Consider the following 21,201-nt stretch of genomic DNA (forward strand, 5'->3'; position numbering starts at 1 on the left):
CTGAAAATAGTCCAGGCTCAAAGTTGTTTGCTGACACTTGGATAAAGGATTAAACCAAGTATATAATTTCTTGGTATCTTTAATTTATAGTATAAACAAGTGGAAACACTTTCAACAATCACAAGAAACTTTATCCCTTTCTTGATGTTCATCTTGAAAATGAAGTAGACAGCTCCTTCTGTTTACTTAAGTCTGTTAAAACCCACTTTTTCAAGACATTATATATACCAGTCTTCTACTCATCATTATTCAAAATATGGAATAATCAAATCTCTGGTGCCAAGAGCTTACAAAATTTGCACTTCACAAGAAAGTCTCGAAATTCTGAACTATTCAACCTCTCTTCTCAATAGCTACAATCCAAAAATAACAAAAAAATTATCAAGCACTTCTTTCCACATCCTCTTAATCAATGTGACATTTGCAGAATTCCTATCTTACCTGTAAAAGGTTCTTCAGGACGTATTGCAAAGATTCTCAGAAAATTTTAACTTGCTATCACTTTTCAAAGATATCACTCAAATCTGTCAGCTTTTATTTTTCCTAAATTAAAATCTTCTCCATCACTGTTAACTGGTATCCATGCTTCTGTGAGATCCTATGCCATTCAAATGAGAAACATATCTGTGAATATCAATGTCATCTTTGATTGATTAAACCTAAAGAAGTCTGGATTAGTATAACATGAAGTTGACGTTAGCCACTGGATCCTTCAAAACAATATCAGGTTACATTGGAGTAGTAGTTTCAAATATGCATGCTTCTTCAAAGAAAGTGCTAAATGGGGTGTTTAGGTTACTATGACAGCACTAACATGATTAAGTTTACATTATTATTAATCTCCTATCCACAGTTTTCTTCAAATTAGTCTGTTACCTATAAGCACTCCAATATTGTCATATTTAACATTTTGTGCTTCTAAGATACTTTTGGCCACCTAGATCTTGGTCTTCCTCTGGGTCTCTTTCCTGCCATCTGGGTATCAAAAACCTGTTTTGCTAACCTTTCTTCACCCATTCTATTTAAGTGGTCATACCACCTTAGATTAGCTCTGCTGACACATTCTTGAATACTAATAGTGTCAAGTTCCTTTCTAATCTCTTCATTTTTAATATGATTCTTCCATTGATGCCATCGGTTCACTCCCCTAATTTATCTCAATACCCACATATCGCCTCTAGTCTTTGATTAAGTGCTTTATTTCTAACCCAACTCTCAGGTGCATAACATAAAATTGATTTAAACACTGTCTTGTATACTGCTAGTTTGATCTTTTGGCCAATTTCTCTCTTATTCCATATAAATTTATTCAGCTGGCTACCCACCATACAAGCTTTGCTTATTCTGTTGTTGATTTCCAGATTTGACCTTTCATCTTCACTATGCCTAAATAGCTGAAATAATTTAATTGTTCTATAGGATCTCCATTCAGAATGCGGCTGAAGTTTTCTATGTTCTTGCCTATTTTCATAGTTTTGGTCTTTTTATTGTTGATTTTCATGCCAAATTTGTTACAGCTGTTATTCAATTTAGTTAGAGAATCCTGGAGACTTTCACTAGATGTGTTTAGTGCAAGATGAATAAGAGTGGAGATAATGTGCATCCTTTTCTTACCCGTGATTTTACATCAAACCATCTTCCTGTGTTTCCTTCAATTCTAACTACTGACTGACAACTTAAATATAGACTATGTATTGCTCTGTATAATGTTCCATTCACCCCATATAAACTTTTCTCTAGGCACCTTGTTGCATGCCTTTTCCAGATCTACGAAACTTAAGTACAGATCCTTGTCATATTCCCACAATTTCTCAACTGTCTTAAAGTAAAAAATCTGATCTTGACAACTTCTCTTTGGCCTGAATCTTTCAGATTAAAATTTTCTGTAATTCTTTCTTTCTCACCAATGTTTTATGAGACAAAATGATATCTGTTAATAATGTATAATTAATTAAATGGTTCACCTTTTTTTTGTGAATACGTATTGTTCATACTTTGTCATCAACAAGTTGTAAAGGTAGAATCCAATTATAGCATGGATGCTTTTGAAAAGCTTTAAGTGGTTAAATGATTTTCATCACCTGCTTGAGATCACCTTGATTATAATCAGATTCCTGATATGTACCATCAAGGAGTATGAAGGAATATGAAGAATTTGGAGGAGTCTTCCTCCTAATTTATTTTATCTTGCAGAATTCCAATATTGTCAGATCTTATTTTTCACTCTTCTAAGCCACTTCTGATTGCATCAACCACCTGCTTTGCTAATTTCTCTTCTCTCATTCTGTTTAATTGACCATATTACGTGAGATTAGCTCTGCTCACACATTTTAGAATGCTAATGATGTCAGACAACTTCACTTAAATCTTCATTTGTAATATGATGCTGTATTTCATACCATTTGTTTCTTTCTTAATTTTTCTGACTTTCATATCTGTGGACTCTATTCTTTGACCATTTTACTTCTGTCCTGTCTCTCAGATTTATAAGTTAAAATTGGTTTAAGCAGTACCTTATTTCTCTATTATTCCATATAAACTTATTCAGTTCACTACCCACCATATCAGCTTTGCTTATTTTGTTGTCTACTTTCATATTGTATTAATATATACCATATTGCACTAAAAATTGTGCCTAGTTGAAATGTTTTTTTATTCCACAAATTCTCAATTTAGGATGCACTTGATGTTTTCACTGTTCATGGTTGAAAGATATTTTCATGCCAAGTTTGTTATGAAAAATTAACATATTTGTTATGCCAAATTGCTATTTTAAAAAAGATTTTGCTGCTTTTCATGTCAAATTTGTTACAGCAGGTATTCAATTTTGTTGAGGAGTAATGCATTATTGTACTGGATTCATTTAGGAGTGTAACATTATCTGCATAAAGAGATTAGATTAACGTCTCCAATTTTGATATCATATTTAATGCCAATTTCTTTTATTATTATTATTATTATTATTATTATTATTAGGCACCTCCAGGGAATCCAAAGACTCATCGAGGGAGAGTGTGCCAACAGCATCGAACGATTGGTTCCCTTCCAACTAGTAACCATGCTCAAACTTGCTTAACTTCTTGCGAGCCATTAGTAGCAGAGGCTCTACCAATTGACCAGCCTTTGCTGAGAATTATATGAAGGTGGCCTGAAAAGTTCTCGGCCTCGACCATAGGTGGCAACACTATTGGCAAGATTTTTTTTTTTTCTAAGTTGATACATCTGTCATTAGCATCCATGTGAAATTGCAAGTCATTTTATCATGTAGTTTGTTTATACGGCAAAAGAAATTCATTCGAACTTCATAAAAGTTTATGGACACTCTTCTTCTTCATTTACGACAATTAAGAAATGGGCTGCCAAGTTTAAACATTGGCGTACCAGCCTTGAAGATGATCCACGTGAAGGATATCCAAAAAGTGTAACGACACCAAAAATCATCCATCATGTTCACAATATGGTATTGGATGACTGGTGAGTCAAAATGTGTGAAATTGCTGAGACTATAGGTATTTCAAAAGAACATGTAGGATATATTTTGCATGAAGAATTGCAAATGAAAAAGCTTTGTGCAAAATGGGTGCTGCGCTTGTCCACAGCAGATCAAACAACACACTCGCACATGAAAATCTCGGAACAGTGCTAGGAGCATTTTAACAATAATAAAACTGATTCTGTGCGTTGATTTATTACTATGGATGAGACTTTGATTCACCATTGCATGCCAGAATCCAAACAGCAGTCGGAACAGTGGACAGAAGCTGGTTGTTCAGTGCCAAAGAAGACAAAATCGTTCCATCAGCAGGAAAGGTCATGGCATCAGTGTTTTGGGATGCTAAAAGCATTTTGATTATTAATTATCTTGAAAAGGGTAAAACAATAACTGGGGAATATTATTCCGATCTTTTAACCAGACTAGGCGAAAAAATTCGTGAGAAAAGACCTGGTTTGTAGAAGAAAAAATCATCTTTCATCAGGACAATGCACCTGCCCACAAAGGTGTTTTGGCAATGAAAAAATTAAGGGATCTGTGCTATGAATTGTTGGAATATTCACCCTATTCTCCAGATTCGGCTCCCTCTGACTTCTATCTCTTCCCAAAACCAAAACTCTTCTTTGCTGGTCAGCATTTTTCTTCGAATCAAGGGGTGATTGCTGCTGTAGAGGGGTATTTTGCAGATCTTGCTGAGAACCATCACAGGGACAGGATAATTGCGTTGGAACATCACTGGAATAAATGTATATTAGTCTTAAGGGAGATTGTGTTGAAAAATAAAAATAATTTTGAAATTATAAATTCTTTTCTTCATTGTTAGGCCGAGAACTTTTCAGACCACCTTCGTATGAACCCTAAAGGAGATATTGAAAGTTTATTTTTCACTTGGTTAGACTATAATAAATTTAGTTTAATCCTTTATCCAAGTGTGAGAAAACTAGTCTGGGTAGTGGCAATCCCTTAATGCATAACATTATACATATCTGCAAGGAGATGTGTTTTGCATTATGGGAGATACTGGGATAGGAGTGTTGGTGGCTTGCTCCACCTTTGCTACGAGTTGCCCGGTGTTGTACCACGTACCCTGGTAAGGTAGTACAACACCATATTCAGTCCTGAAGATATTTTCAGGTACAAACTTTGTTTGCTCACACTTTGGATAAAGGATTAAACTAAATTTATTATAACCTAAAGGAGATAGTGTACACTCTTGTCTTGCATCTAATTTTACATCAAACTACTTCATATATCTCCTTTAATTCTGACTGCTGAATTTCAACTGAGATATAGATTATTGATTGCTTCATAGAATGTTCTACATAAACCATATAATTGTAATGTTTTCAGACTCTTTGAACTTTGTTATATGTCTTTTCTAAATCTACAAAACTTAAATATAGATCTCTTTTATATTAATTTGATTTCTCATCTTTTTTGTCTTGTAACCAAAAATCTGATTACAACAACCCTTCTTTGTCCTTAACTCAGCTTGTTCTGAAAGTTTCTCTCCATTTTTTTAAAAGTCTCTTCTCAAGTGCAAGGGTGGTCTGAAAAGTTTGCTTTCTTACATTTTTCTCTGTATTTTTTCAATGAACTTGCCAACTTTCTTTGTTATGATATTCTTTCTTTTTCATGACTGGCTTTTTAAGTTGAGTCCACCATGAAGATTTTTCTATCCCTGCAGATAACTTTACCACATGCTTCTGTTGCTGAATCAATCAATGCTTTCTTCAGAGTCCACATGTTTTGGATATTTTATCTTGTTGTTCAAAACTAAATAATTATTTCCTATTTCATATTACCTGTATAATCTTCTGTCCTGAATATTATAATATTACATTATGATATGCAGGACAATAGTTCCATTGCATAAAGGATACTCCAAGACTGATGTAGCAAATTACCATTCAACATATCAGGAGTTGTTGTCAAAGTACTGGAAAAGTTGGTCAAGAGCAAAATATAGGAATGGGTAGATGGAAATGGAATACTGTATGTGGGATGGTGGCAGCATGGTTCTGTGAAGGGTAGGTCATGCCTCAGTAACTTGCTCATTTTATAATACAGTGACAGCTGAGTTGGATAAAGGTAATGGGTTTATTTACAGTGATACTGCTGGACTTTGACAGGATACCACATGGAATTCTACTCAGTAAACTGTAGCACATGGGGATGGAGATAGGTTTGGTGAGATAGATAGAAGGGGTGGTTGATGGAGAGATATCAAATAGTAGTTTATTCCAGAGTGGAGTCCGAAAGAAGGCCTGTGACTAGTGGTGTGCCACAGGGTTCTGTTCTTGGACTGCTACTGTTTAATTTGTACATTAATGAAATCACATTATACAGAGCTGTACATAGTCTGTATTTAAGTTATAATTTGGCAGTTAGAATTGAAAGAAATACAGGAAGATGGTTTGATGTAAAATCAAAATTAGACAAGTGCATGCTCTCTTTTTACTATTATTCATCATCTATGTGGATCGCATTATGAAATAAAGTGGTCAAACCATGGACTTGGTAATAATGTGTTGATATTCGAAAAGAGCTGGAGGTATAATTTTGGGAATACTTCATGTGGACGAATGCTCCACAGAACTGAGGTAGACAGAATAAAAGATGACTGGGGCGGTGGTGGCTTGTACATAAGCACTGCGACACTGCAGCACCCCCAAGGAAAACACAAAAAAATTAAATTTTGTTTGTGTTTATAAATAATAACAATGCTTACAACATGTTAAAGGTTATATTTCAACATTGATTGAATAGTTAATAATTGGAATTGTTTGATTAATGCTTTAGATTATGATACAAATGCACTGCGATCTAACGCAGTGTCAGAATTATCACGTTCGGTCAGTTCTAGCTAGACTCGCCGATATTCGTTTGCACTTGTCACTGCACATAACAAACGAATCTGACACTGCTCAATGACCAGTGTCGCTACAGATAAATTGTATGCTTGTGTGCGTTATTTCTGTGAAATACAAAACTTTTATTATTGGTGTGTGTTCGTGGTGTGGGTGAAATATTTTTGATAAATCTTACTTTATTCTGTTAAAATAACATATAATTATTTATTTATTATAAATACAAGGCTGAATTATGACGAGTGTCACTGTTGAAAATATGAAAAGAATTATATTTTCTCAATTATCATTGCATGAAACAAATGCACTGTGATCTAATGCCTTGTCAGAATGTGGAAACCACTGCTCGTCGAGCAGTATTGCTACAGATATATTGCATGCTTGCACGCGTTATTTCTGTGTATGAAGCTTTTATTATTGGTGTGTGTTCATAGTGAGTGTGAAATATTGTTTAATAAAGCAATTTTTGTAATATGTAAATTTACTTATTAATAAATTGGTTACTGATTAGGAAAAAATGAATTATTTTTCTTATTTTGTATATGCAGCACCCCCACTTAAAATTTTCACTGGCCGCCACTGGATTGTAGGATATCAGGTTGTATGAGTCAGCAGTTCAACTGAAAAAGGATGCTGGGCAGTTATTGCTCATATTCTTGTAGATTTGGTAGAAATGGGGGACATGATGAATGCTAGTTCTGTCAAACAGTACCCATGGAAATATCTGTAGAAGAGGCACAATGCAGAAACTGACTAATCCATCTTTGATATAGTGGCTGAATTGCATCTGTAAGAGAGGGAGAGAAGGGTTATCAGTCAACCAAACTGCTCTCTTCTGCTTCAAGAATTTTTAGAGAGGTCTTATATGCACTACACCAAATAAGAAATCAGTATTCCAGTGTTGGGTAGATTTGTACATAGTAATCAGCTAGATAGAAAGAGTATCATCTTGAACCAAAAAAGGCACCACGTTTTGGAAGCTAGAAATACTATAGAAGTGATGCATTTATGCTAAGAAAGGCTTGGGAAGGGGGGGGGGGGGATCTGGTCTTACTGTTCATTTAAGCATGATCAAATTAAGTGAAAAAAAACGCAAGTCTTTTATGCAAGAGAACTGTTAACTTGGAGAGCAATTAAGGTGTGACTAGGTTGTTGTCACCCCAGTGGAAATCAGTGTTTAAGGCACTAATGTTTGATATTTGAGCACCGCAGGGTTTTTAGTATAAGTAGAGATTTCATTCATCATTCTAACTGTGAATAGGGTTTGAGATCAGGCCTGATCTCTCTAAGTAAAGTCCAGTTAATTAGGACACATCAGGACTAGAACATTTTGGTCCCAAGTATGCAAAGTTTCATGTTATTAGTTAAAAAGATATAAAAAGACAAACTAACATTTCACTGAACAACAAATCATTTATTCAAATTAATTATAATAGCAAAATGTGTGTGTGTGTATATATATATATAAATTTCCCTCATTGTCAATATCAACAGAGATAATGACCTCAAAGTCCTTCAATGTAATCCTATTTAAGATCATACATGACCCAGTTTCTTAGCTAGCTCCTCTGATTTCCTTTTTAACTTTGGACTACTGATGCACACTCCTCATCTGGTTATAACTGCAAACCATTTATTTAAGGGCTTTTCTGCCATCAGGATCCTTACCTTCAGTCTTCCATTCTTGGGATGTTCCCTGTTTTCTATGGTGTGTCCATTCTTCTCACTATTATATCAAGTGTCCAAATGTAGTTTTCAGTATTCTAGTTATCTCTGCTAAGCAACGATGACTGGTGTTAGACGAATATCTTTCATTTGGTCTAGTAAGGCACTTTTTCGGCTAGTGAACAAATCTTTACATGGCATCTTAGTAAAGGGTCAACTTTTTACAAAATTAAAATTATTCAAAAAAAGATTACTGAAAAATCTCTACATTTTTTGATTAGGCATTGGATCAGCATGAAAGATGACAAGTGCACACAACTGAAGCTATGTTAGAAACAGTTACCCCCAGAAGGTAATATGCTGTAAAATCTGAATTGGTATTCACGTGCTTTACCTAAAACATGTGTGGAACAAAGTTGTAAAGTCATAAACTGTACCTCACTCTCACTCTCCTTGTGCCAATAATCATTAAACCACCAACCATTTATAAGCGATTACCTCAGAAGGATAATCTTTGAATACTTACTGCAATCTCCTGTTCCAAATAAGTGAAGGAAACTCTGGCAATTTTCTTGATTTGGTTTTGTCCTTTAAGATTTGTCCCAAATAACTGGATTCTACTTTTTATGTATAAAAGGAAAAGTGGGGTTGGAAAAAACAGAGCCCTGAAGAATTTCTGTGCCAACAGGAAAATCTGAAGAGAGTGAGACAGAGAGAAAACCTTCAACAACATTTACACAGTGAAAGACCCCGAAAGAAACTGGCAAGCCACTAGCAAAGGGAGGAAGACAGACCATAAGATGGCAATTTGCTGAGAAGCTCTCAATCCCATACTCTATCAAATGCTGTGGAAAGGTCATGTGCAACATGACCTTTCCACAGCATTTGAACAGTACAGGATTTCTCCAAACCTTTCTGGTTTGGAGAAATCCTGGCAAGTGTCTAGAGGTGAGTGATTTTTTTTGTCAGGAGATCTGTGGATTTTGATTGATGAAATTCATATTGGTGGCTACTGATTAGTAGATAGTTCTCTAGGTGTCAACTTCTTTGTCTTAGTCCATTACTCTCGACAACACTGAGGTGAAAGCAGTACAGGGCCGCATTTGGTGGCCCTGTACTGCTTTCACCTCAGTGAAATCAGTGAGGCCCCACTTTGCGCCATTAGGTGCAAGTGGGGCCTCACTCTCTATGAGGGACACATTTTAAAACCTTACTCCTCGCAAAGAACAATAATAATAATAAAAAAAGCATAGTTATAGTTGCAAAATAAAATACTTATTTTTAAATATTAAATTCATAATATAAAAACTAGAGGCCGCTGAAAATTTTATGAGGCCTCCTGGTTCCATTTGAAATACATAGTTTTATATTCTAAGGAAGGAACAAACAGGAACTCCTGTATTCCATGAAATTCATGTATGTAAGCATACCATTTCTTTGCTGGACGTGTATATACGTCCAGCAAACCTGGATAATATTCTGTCCACCTGTTGAAAGAACATGGATAAGAAGTGCAGTTTGACCGTCATGCACATTAGAAGGGGCAATAATCCTTCACACTAAAAGAACACTTAACTAGATTACATGGCATAGATAGTACGTTCAGTTGCCTATAGCAAGAAACGCAGTTGCTTGCCGCTTGCTCGGTAACCAGACTCGGTAACCTATGATGCGGCAGTTTTGAAGTAGCGATATTTTCTCTACCATTTATCTTTCGAAACGTGTAGGTGCATGCATCAAAATGAAATTTTATTTCTAAAATTTTCATAACAGAATTCACCTTTAATGGCTAACTTCCTCCCCCTCCCAAAATTATCACCACACACACAAAATACTGCTAGATAACATATGTGTGTGCACTTTCTTTTTGTTTGAATTAATTATTTTTCCAAAGTAATTGTACCAGAGAATTTTTAATATTCCAATACCAAAATTAAATTGTGATTATTATAAATTAGCAAATTTTGTATATTTTTTCATTCATATTATTTCCTGATAAGTATAAATCATTAAATTATGTAATATTGTGGAAATTAATGTTTAAAAAACAGTTTCATCATACAAAAGCAATATCAGAATAAAATGTTTTGAATATCTGTAAAGCAATCAGAAAGGAGAAAAATATAATTATAAAATAAAATAAATTTCTCTGTGTATTCGGCTATTGTTAGGAACTTTTTAGTGCGTCTACGGGATGTATTCGTTTCTCACTTTCTCAATAATTTTTGTTAGCTTACAGACTGTTACTCGAGAAGAAAGGAATAGGCCTATACACCCCACCACCCACCAAAAAAAAACATAAATAATTATGTAATACATATGTGCCTTTTCTTTAAAATAATTTAAATCTATAATATAATAATTCAAATCATATGTCTATGTCTGTGTTCACTGGGCATCTACAGATGCCGTGTGGTTACTCCGATGCTCGATAATGTTCCACACTAGGCGTCGCCATGTAGTCCTGTTGTTTGCCCTTCTGGCAGCCTCAACTCTCTGAAGATCAGTCACTCCACACACGCCATCCATCCATCCATCTCATTGATGGTCTACCCCTGGCTCTTTTTCCAGGAACTTTACCTTCTATTACTGTTCTGAGAAGTGCTCCTTCCATCCTTTCTATGTGTCCAAAATATTTTAACTTTCTTCTGTCAATATCCTTAAGCAGCCTTGGGTCAAAGCTCTATAACTGAGAGGAGACCTCCACATAGCCTTTAAAGGAATGCGGAGAACCTACCAAGGATTCTGACCTAATGTCCAATCCTCACCTTCTCATGGTGCACCATGTTGGGTATCTACTTGGATACTGAACGAAAGAGGATGGGCTGGCAATTTGGGATTCAGCTGACCAAATTGTATTCTTATTGGTTAAACCAAAATAAAAGATGATGGTACAACATGACAAAATTTCATGCCGGCTGGGGCGTCACCCGGTTAAACAAGGCCCCCCGTTGTTTTCTCAAGGGAACCAGGGCGAACAGCGAAAAGTTAGCTACTGGAACAAATCTGAAAACAAACCCCAACTCAACATCTCCAGAGTTAAAGATTGGTACTATCAATGTAAGAAGCCTGAATGGTAAAGAAATGGAGGTAGCTGAGGAATTAGATAAGTACCAGATCGACATAATAGGGGTGACTGATACAAAAAAGACCAAACTGGTGAAATCTTTCTGAGCAATAAATACAAAATGTTATATTCAGGCAATGGCAATCAAGGAAAAAAGGAGTAGCCATAGTATTCAACACAAAATATGAGGCTAATCTTCTTGAATGGTAGTAAGTCTCAAGTAGAGTAATGTGGGCAAATATGAGAATGGGTAACTGGACAATGAGACTTATTTGTGCCTATGGTCCCACAGAGGGTTCTACTAAGGTAGAAGTGCAGGAATTTTTTGAGGCTTTAGAAAAAGCAACTGACACAATGAAAAAGGAAAAGTTGGTCCTTGTTGGGGATCTAAATAGCAGAGTGAAAAATGAGTGTCAGACATACAAAATTATTTTGGGAAAATTTGAAGAAAAGAGCAAAGCTAATAATAATGGCAAATACCTGTTGGATTTCTGCTTAGGACATGGACTGGTTATTACTAACACCATGTTTCAAAATAAAAATGTGCACAAATTCACATGGAGAGAAGAGGCAAGGAATAAGAAAAGTCTAATTGACTATGTTATTGTCGATAGTGATGTTTTCTCCCTGGTGCAGGACACCAGAGTGTACAGAGGATTTGAAATTGGAAGTGATCGCTATTTAGTCTTGAGCAGGATAAAATTGAATTTCGTATTGCAAAGAATAACATGTAAGAAAGTTTTAAGGTGAATAAACGTTGAGCAGCTCTCAGATGTGAACTGTAGACATACACAAACATGATTGAAGAAAAAATGAAAGAGTTTGAGAACAGGAATCAAACCTTTGAGATTCAGTGGCAAACTCTGAAGAAAACATTGATTGATTCTTCCAGAGAGGCATGTGGTGAGGTTGTCTGCAAGGCTAAAAAAATCAGAACTCCCTGGTGGACACAGGAAGTTAAAGAGACAGTGAAGGAAAAGAAGAAAGCATATCAAAAGTTCCTGTCAAATAAGTCAGCTTGTGCTCTTAGAGAATATAGACAAATGCAAGAATGCTAAACACTGTGTAAAACTAGCTAAACAGAAGTCATGGAAGGACTTTGGCAAGAATATAGAAAATAAATATCAAAAAGGTGACAAAATATTCTGGAGGTTGTTGAAAAAGATATCCTTGAGGTATTGGGTAATTACTTTGAAAAACTGCTAAATGAAACAAGCAGTGATGCCAGCACAGTGGTAAAAATCACTGACCAGGCATGCAGTCAGGAATACATATCCATACTTGAAGTAGAAAAAGCCTGGTCAGTGTTTTTTACCACTGTGCTGGCATCACTGCTTGTTTCATTTAGCAGTTTTTCAAAGTAATTACCCAATACCTCAAGGATATCTTTTTCAACTATGAGGAAAGGCAGCTGGAGTAGATGATATTCAACCAGAAATGCTGAAGTATGGTGGTATAAGAGTCTTACAGTGGCTGCACTGCATAGTTCTGAAAGCCTAGACAGAGTGACGAATTCCCGATGATTGGAATAGAGCTCTCGTAGTACCCATATATAAAAAGGGAAATAAAACTGAATGTGAAAATTACAGAGGTATTTCCCTACTGAGTGTTCCTGGCAAGATCTATGCAAGTATACTTGAGAAATGGTTGAGAAGAATTGTGGAAGAAAAGCTTGGTGAAGAACAAGCTGGATTCAGGCCAAATAGAGGCTGTCAGGATCAGATCTTCGCTTTACGACAAATAGTCGAGAAAGGATGGGAATATAACAAAGATCTGTATTTAAGTTTTGTCGATTTGGAAAAGGCATATGACAAGGTGCAAAGAGAGAAGCTATTCAATACGCTGCAGTTATATGGTGTCAATGGAGCATTATATCAAGCAATACTTAGTCTTTATTTGAGTTGTAAGTCAGGAGTTAGAATTGAAGGAAGATGGTTTAATGTTAAATCTGGTGTGAGACAAGGATGTACATTATCCTCTCTGTTATTCATTATCTATATGGATCACATTATGAAGGAAAGTGGTATTAAAACGTGATATCAAAATTAGAGATGTGAATGTCAGCTCTTTGCTTTATGTGGATGATGTTATACTTCTAAATAAATCCGCTACAAGTCTGCAAGATTCTCTGACTAAATTGAATAGTTGTTGTAATAGATATGGTATGAAGGTCAGCAATAAAAAGTCAAAGACATTGAAAATAGGCAGAATCATTGAAAATGTCAACTGTGTTGTGAATGGAGAACCTGTGGAACAAGTAAAACATTTCAACCTACTTAGGCATGATTTTTACTGAAGATGGTAAATTAAATTTAGAAATAGACAATAGAATCAGCAAAGCTGGTATGGTAGGAAGTCAATTGAATAAATTCATATGGAATAAGAGAGAAATTAGTTGGAACACTAAATTAGCTGTATACAAGACAGTGTTCAAACCAGTTTTAACTTATGGATCTGAGAGCTGGGTCAGAAGTAAAACACTTGACCAAAGACTAGAGACTACAGATATGAGAGTCCTGAGAAAGATTATAGGCGTGAACAGATGGCATCAATTGCAATATCATATTAAAAACGAGGATATTAGGAAAGAACTTGACATTGTCAGCATCCAGGAATGTGTTACCAGAGCTAATCTCAGGTGGTATGGTCACTTAAACAGAATGGGCGAGGAAAGATTAGCAAAACAAGTGTTCTCTGCCAGGTTGGCAGCAAAACGACCCAGAGGAAGACCAAGATATAGGTGGATTGATGCAGTACAAAGTGCCTTAGATGATAGAAATATAAGATCTGATAATGTTGGAGTCTTGACAAGTAACAGATTGATTTAGAGGAAAATTGTAGATAGGAAGTTAGTAATGGTGTAATTTTTTTTCGTGTAGTACTATCATATCCTCTACACCCCTTGAGGGTACATGGCAGGAATTTGATAATGATGATGATAATCTTTTCTAACACCCATTCATTTGTACGCCTTTCAGTATGTGATATCCTCAACAGCCTTCTGTAACACCACATCTCAAAAGCAGATATCCGTTTCTTATCTGACTTCTTTCGGTTCCAAGTCTCGCATCCATAAGTCGCTGTTGGAAAAACAACTGCATCCAAAATCCTCAACTTTGTTCCCATGGAGATAGATCCATCCTTCCAGATTTTAGACAGGTCTCTGACTGTTGTTTTAGCCATTCCTAACCTTCTTCTGACATCTTCTGAACAGCAATTCTTCACATTAATAATGGATCCCAGGTACTCAAACTTGCTGACTTCCTCAATTCTTTCTCCATTAAGATACATTTGTTTCTCAAAAGCTTCTCTGTTTGTTTTTTCTTTGAGAACCATGATCTTTGTCTTGCTAGAATTGAGTTGAAGTCCTCTGTTATTACTGATCTTGTTAACTTTGTCAAGAATTAGTCCTAGTTCTTCCATGTCATTACAAAGGAGTACTGTATCATCAGCGTACCTCAGATTACTGATCAATATACCTCCTATCCTAATTCCTGTCCTGAGCTCATCCAATGCTTCACGCATGATGTCTTCTGCATATATACTAAACAAGTGAGGAGAAAGTGCACATCCTTGTCTAACTCCTTTTCCAACTCGAAGCCAGTCAGTCAATCCAACACCTGTTCTTACTGTGGCTTATTGCTCTTTATATAAGTTGGCTATCAACCTGATAGTGTGTTGAGGAAAACCCATTCTTTTCATTACTTCCCACAGTTTCACATGCTCAACACAGTCAAAAGCTTTAGTCTAAGAAACACATTACCAGAGGGAGTCTGAATTCTTTATATTTTTCTATGATCTGTCTAAGGCAAAGGATCTGATCTCTGTTACCCCTATCTTTCCTAAAACCTGCTTGTTCCTCGTGCATCTCTGCCTCAACTTTGGCCTCAATCCTATTTAGTATGATCTTTAATAAAATTTTGCTTGCATGAGATATCAAACTAATAGTTCTATAATTCTTGCATGCCTTCATATCACCTTTCTTGTGTAGTGGTATGAAAACTGACTTCTTCCAATCTCTAGTCCATGATCCTGTCTCCCATATCCTTGTAATCAATCTATGAAACACTCTTATCCTTCCATCTCCTGTGGCCTTAATTAACTCTGCTGGGATTTCATCTGCACCTGGGGCCTTATTGCTGTTAGCTGCTTAACTGCTCTTTCAACTTCATGCCTAAGTGGAGGAGGTTCCAAATCAAAATTTTCTTGGTGAGAGGACTCCACATTTTCTTTATCCACTCTGCTGTGCAGTTCCTCACAGTATTCTTTCCATCTGTTTTTGATTTCCAAATCTTCTGTTAGTAATGATCCATTCCTGTCTTTGATGACATTCAATTTAGGCTTGAACTTGTGCTTTAAGTCACGAACTAAATAAAACATCCTTTTATAATTATGCCTTCTCATCTGGAACTCTATTTCTTCACATTTATTAGTATAGAACTTTTCCTTATCCTGCTTGATGGCTCTTCTGATTTCTCTATGTAATCTCTTGTATTCTTCAGCCCCTGTGTCTCTTTGTTTTTCCAACCATCTTCTTTTGATTAGTTACCATTTTGAATCTGATATCCATGGGTCTCTTGGTTTTCTTATTGGGCTGAGATACGTCTTTGCTGTATCCTGTATTATCATCTTGACTCCTTCCCAAAGCATTTCTGGTGAGATTTCCTCATTGGTCTCCAAAAAATCATCCAGCCGAGTTGATGTTTCTTCTGTGAATCCATTAGGAATTACTCTAACATCCAATCTAGTGGAATGTGCCTGACCTGGAAGTTTTCGGAGTCTTAGTCTTACTTTGGCTCTTACCAGCTGATGGTCTGTACCACAATCTGCTCCAGGACAAGTATGCACATCAGAGATGCTTATCTTCCACCGCTGGAGAACCAGGATGTAATCAATCTGGTGCCTTGACCTATCATTGTTGGATGTCCAAGTATAGGTCCGTCGTGGATGTTTCTGGAAGCAGGTATTGGTAATAACTAATCTGTTAGCACGGGCAAATTCCAACAGTCTTTCACCATGGGTGTTACGTGCACCCAGACCAAACATGCCACACTCCAGCCTGACTCTTATACTCTTTCCCACTTTTGCATTTAAGTCTCCTAAGATGTACAGTATGTCTCTCCTTGGTAGGCAGTCCAAAATTTGTAAGTTTTCATAGAATTCTTCACTCTCTTCTTCAGGCCTATCCGTGTGGGGTGCATAAACTACCACAATTGATACATTGGTAGGCTGAGCCTTAAGTCTAATGGAGAGTATCCTATCATTAATGGGATTATAACCAAGAAGGCTTCTTGCCTGAGTTGTCTTCAGTATCACAGCTACTCCATGATGTTTTGAGTCACCACCTGAGTAAATAACTAGCTTACTATCCTGTCTTTTGAAGTGACCTTCTCCATTCCATCTGGTCTCTGTAATTCCCAAGATGTTAATTTTATACCTATCCATCTCTTTACAGACAATCTCAAGAGTACCCATCTGTAAACCCCGGACATTCCATGTACCTATGTAAAATTCCTTTCTAAGATTAATCTTATACATTCTGTGTTGCTCATTCACGGTATCACTGACTTTTGATGGAGACAGTAATATACTTCTTGAACAGGACCCTCTGCCTAAGCCCTGAACATGCTCTGATTATTCTGCGCGACAGCCAATGCAGCATGAGATGCATTATTAGGCACAATCATAGTAGCATTTTGGAGTGAAGTCACTGCAAGAAGAAAGTGGTAGGGTTGCAGAGGCCCTTTCCACATAAGATGAAATAGCAAAATAGGAAAGATTCACCCCTAGCCCTTGAATACTCTAATAGCATTGGGGGGAAGGTAGCAAGAAGGAAAGAAAAAAAGGGGAGGGACCAGTCTACAGATAATATAACAGATGTATATTACATGAAGTAAGGCATGGGCCAGCATCAGATACCTCGGGTTTGCCATGCCCGTACTCAACAAAGTGAGCCCTTAAGGAGGGCTCACTTTAGTGTATTCTACTCTGTGTATTCGACTATTGTTAGGGTCTTTTTAGTGCGTCTACTGGACGTGTTCGTTTCTCGCTTTCTCAATAATTTTCGTTAGCTTACGGACTGTTACTCGAGCAGAAAGGAATAGGTCTATAATTCCCCCCCAAAAAAAAAACTTAAATATTTAAGTAAACATATGCGCCTTTTCTTTTAAATAATTCAAATCGTTTTTTTTTTTTCAAGATAATTGTATCAAATTATAATTTTTCAATAATAAAAATGAAACTGATCACTATAAATTAAGAAATCATTTTGGTATAACTGTTGTTTCAGCCTGTAAAAGATATGGCAATATTTCAGTGTTAGGATGCTGTAATCAACAATGGAAAACGAAACAAGACATTCTTGATGTATTCTGCACTACAGCTAGGCAATTTAATGTGATTTCTGGGGAAACTTTCTCTCTTGTCTTTCTCAATAGCAGTGAGAGTAATCTAAGTTTAGCTTTTCCTCCAGCTAAGAGGATTATTATGGAATATTTTGAAGACGTAGTAATATTAGAATTTAACAAAAAAATAAATAACAAAAATAACACTAGTGAAATTTCAGCAGACTGCTGAACAACTGATTTCAGATTGCAAAGAATCATCATCATCATCAAATTCCTGCCATGTACCCTCCATGGGGTGTACAGGATATGATAGTACTACATTAAAAATTTACATCATTACTAACTTCCTATCTACAATTTTCCTCCATATCAATCTGTTACTTGTCAAGACTCCAACATTATCAGATCTTATATTTCTATCTTCTAAGGCACATTGTACCGTATCAATCCACCAATATTTTGGTCTTCCTCTGGGTCGTTTTCCTGTCAACCTGGCAGAGAACATCATCATCAAATTCCTGACATGTACCCTCAACGGGTGTACAGGATATGATAGTAATACATGAAAAATTTACATCATTACTAACTTCCTATCTACAATTTTCCTCCAAATCAGTCTGTTACTTGTCAAGACTCCAACATTAACAGATATATTTCTATCGTCTAAGGCACTTTGTACAATCCATCCACCTATATCTTGGTCTTCCTCTGGGTCGTTTTCCTGCCAACTTGGCAGAGACCACTTGATTTGCTAATCTTTCCTCGCCCATTCTGTTTAATTCACCATACCATCTGAGATTAGCTCTGTTAATACATTCCTGGATGCTGACAATGTCAAGTTCTTTCCTAATATCCTCGTTTTTAATATGATATTGCCATTAATGCCATCTGTTCATGCCACTAATCTTTATCAGGACTCTCATATTTGCGGTCTCTAGTCTTTGGTCTAGTGTTTTACTTCTAACCCACCTCTCAGATCCATAAGTTAAAACTGGTTTGAACACTGTCTTGTATACAGCTAATTTAGTGTTCCGACTAATTTCTCTCTTATTCCATATGAATTTATTCAATTGACTGCCTACCATACCAGCTTTGTTGATTCTATTGTCTAGTTCCATATTTAATTTACCATCTTCAGTAAAAATCGTGCCTAAGTAGCTGAAATGTTTTACTTGTTCCACAGGTCCCCGTTAACAACACAGTTGACATTTTCAATGATTGTACTTATTTTCATTGTCTTTGTCTTTTTAATGCTGACCTTCATACCATATCTATTACAACAGTTATTCAATTTAGTCAGGGAATCTTGCAAACTTGTAGCGGATTTATTTAAAGTACAACATCGTCCGCATAAAGCAAAGAGCTGACATTAACATCTCCAATTCTGATATCATGTTTAATACCACTTTCCTTCATAATGTGATCCATATAGATAATGAATAACAGAGGATAATGTACATCCTTTTCTCGCAACAGATTTAACATTAAATCATCTTCCTGTACTTCCTTCAATTCTAACTGCTGACTTACAACTCAAATAGACTAAGTATTGCTTGATATAATTCTCCATTGACACCATATAACTCTAGCATATTGAATAGCTTCTCTCTTTGCACCTTGTCATATGCCTTTTCCAGATCGACAAAACTTAAATACAGATCGTTGTTATATTCCCATGCTTTCTCAACTATTTGTTGTAAAGTGAAGATCTGATCCTGACTGCCTCTATTTGGCCTGAATCCAGCTTGTTCTTCACCAAGCTTTTCTTCCACAATTCTTCTCAAGTATACTTGCATAGATCTTGCCAGGAACACTCAGTAGGGAAATACCTCTGTAATTCTCACATTCAGTTTTATTTCCCTTTTTTATATATGGGTACTATGAGAGCTCTACTCCAATCATCGGGAATTCGTCCCTCTGTCTAGGCTTCTGAACTATGCAGTGCAGTCACTGTAAGACTTTTATACCACCATACTTCAGCATTTCTGGTTGAATATCATCTACTCCTGCTGCCTTTCCACATTTCAAGGCTTTGATGGCTTTTTCTACTTCAAGTATGGATATGTATTCCTGACTGTATGCCTGTTGAGTGTTTTTTACCACTGTGCTGTCACTGCTTGTTTCATTTAGCAATTTTTTGAAGTAATTACTCCATACTTCAAGCATATCTTTTTCTCCTGTTTTCATGTCACCTTTATCATCTCTAACTCCTTTTACTGCACTCTTTCCTCTATTTCTAAGCTTCTTCAACAACCTCCAGAATATCTTACCACCTTCTTGATATTTATTTTCTATATTGTTGCCAAAGTCCTCCCATGACTTCTGTTTAGCTAGTTTCACACAGTGTTTCGTTTTCTTACACTTGTCTCTGTATTCACCAAGAGCACAAGCCGACTTCTTTGCCAGGAACTTTTGATATTCTTTCTTCTTTTCCTTCACTGCCTCTTTAACTTCCTGTGTCCACCATGGAGTTCTAATTTTTCTATCCTTTCAGACTTCCTCACCACATGCCTCTGGCTGAATAAATCAGGGTTTTCTTCAAGGCTTGCCACTGAATCTCGAAGGTTTGGTTCCTGTTCTCAAACTCTTTCATTTTTTCTTCAATAATCTTTGTGTATTTTATTCTACAGTTCACATCCGAGAGCTGCTCAACTTTGATTTGCTTTAAAACTTTCTTACATGTTATTCTTTTCAATATGAAATTCAATTTTATCCTGCTCAATACTAAATAGTGATCACTTCCAATTTCAAATCTTCTGTACACTCTGGTGTCCTGCACCAGGGAGAAAACATCACTATCAACAATAACATAGTCAATGAGACTTTTCTTATTCCTTGCCTCTTCTCTCCATGTGAATTTGTGCACATTTTTATGTTGGAACCTGGTTAGTAATAACCAGTCCATGTCCTGAGCAGAAATCCAACAGGTATTTGCCATTATTATTAGCTTTGCTCTTTTCTCCAAATTTTCCCAAAATATTTTTTGTATGTCTGACAATCATTTCCTACTCTGCTATTTAGATCCCCAATAAGGACCAACTTTTCCTTTTTCATTGTGTCAGTTGCTTTTTCTAAAGCCTCAAAAAATTCCTCCACTTCTACCTTAGTTGAACCTTCTGTGGTACCATAGGCAAATAAGTCTTATTGTTGAATTCCCCATTCTGATATTTGCCCACATCACTCTACTTGAGACTGGCTGCCATTCAAGAAGATTAGTCTCGTATTTTGTGTTGAATACTATGGCTACACCTTCTTTTCCTTGATTGTCATTTCCTGAATGTAACATTTTGTATTTATTGCTTAGAAAGATCTCATCAGTTTTTGTCTTTTTTTGTTTCAGTCACCTCTATTATGTCGATCTGGTACTTATCTAATTCTTCAGCTTGCTCCATTTCTTTGCCATTCAGGCTTCTTAAGTTGATAGTACCGATCTTTAACTATGGGGATGTTGAGTTGGGGTGTGTTTTAGGATTTGGTTTAGGATTGCAAAGAAATAGTACAGAATTAGAAGCTTCGACGGCACATCAATATTATTGCTTTATTTATTTTTTTTTTTTTTTGTCAAATCGATAAAACTGAAGTAACAGATATTGAATACTGTCTGAAAGATTTCAAAACAGTAGGAATTTAAAGTAGTTATGTAATTGAGTTCCAGGAGAGGAGAAGGGAGTAGATGCAGTAGAAAATCTTCAAATTGACAAAAATTTTGAATTATTTCGTATAGGATATCCTTCATATTATATCTTCAGCATATCTACA

The sequence above is a fragment of the Typopeltis vanoorti genome, chromosome 2 (genome assembly GCF_054136105.1).
Source record: "Typopeltis vanoorti isolate ZY-2024b chromosome 2, IOZ_Tvanoo_1.0, whole genome shotgun sequence".
In the NCBI taxonomy this organism is placed as follows: domain Eukaryota; kingdom Metazoa; phylum Arthropoda; class Arachnida; order Uropygi; family Thelyphonidae; genus Typopeltis; species Typopeltis vanoorti.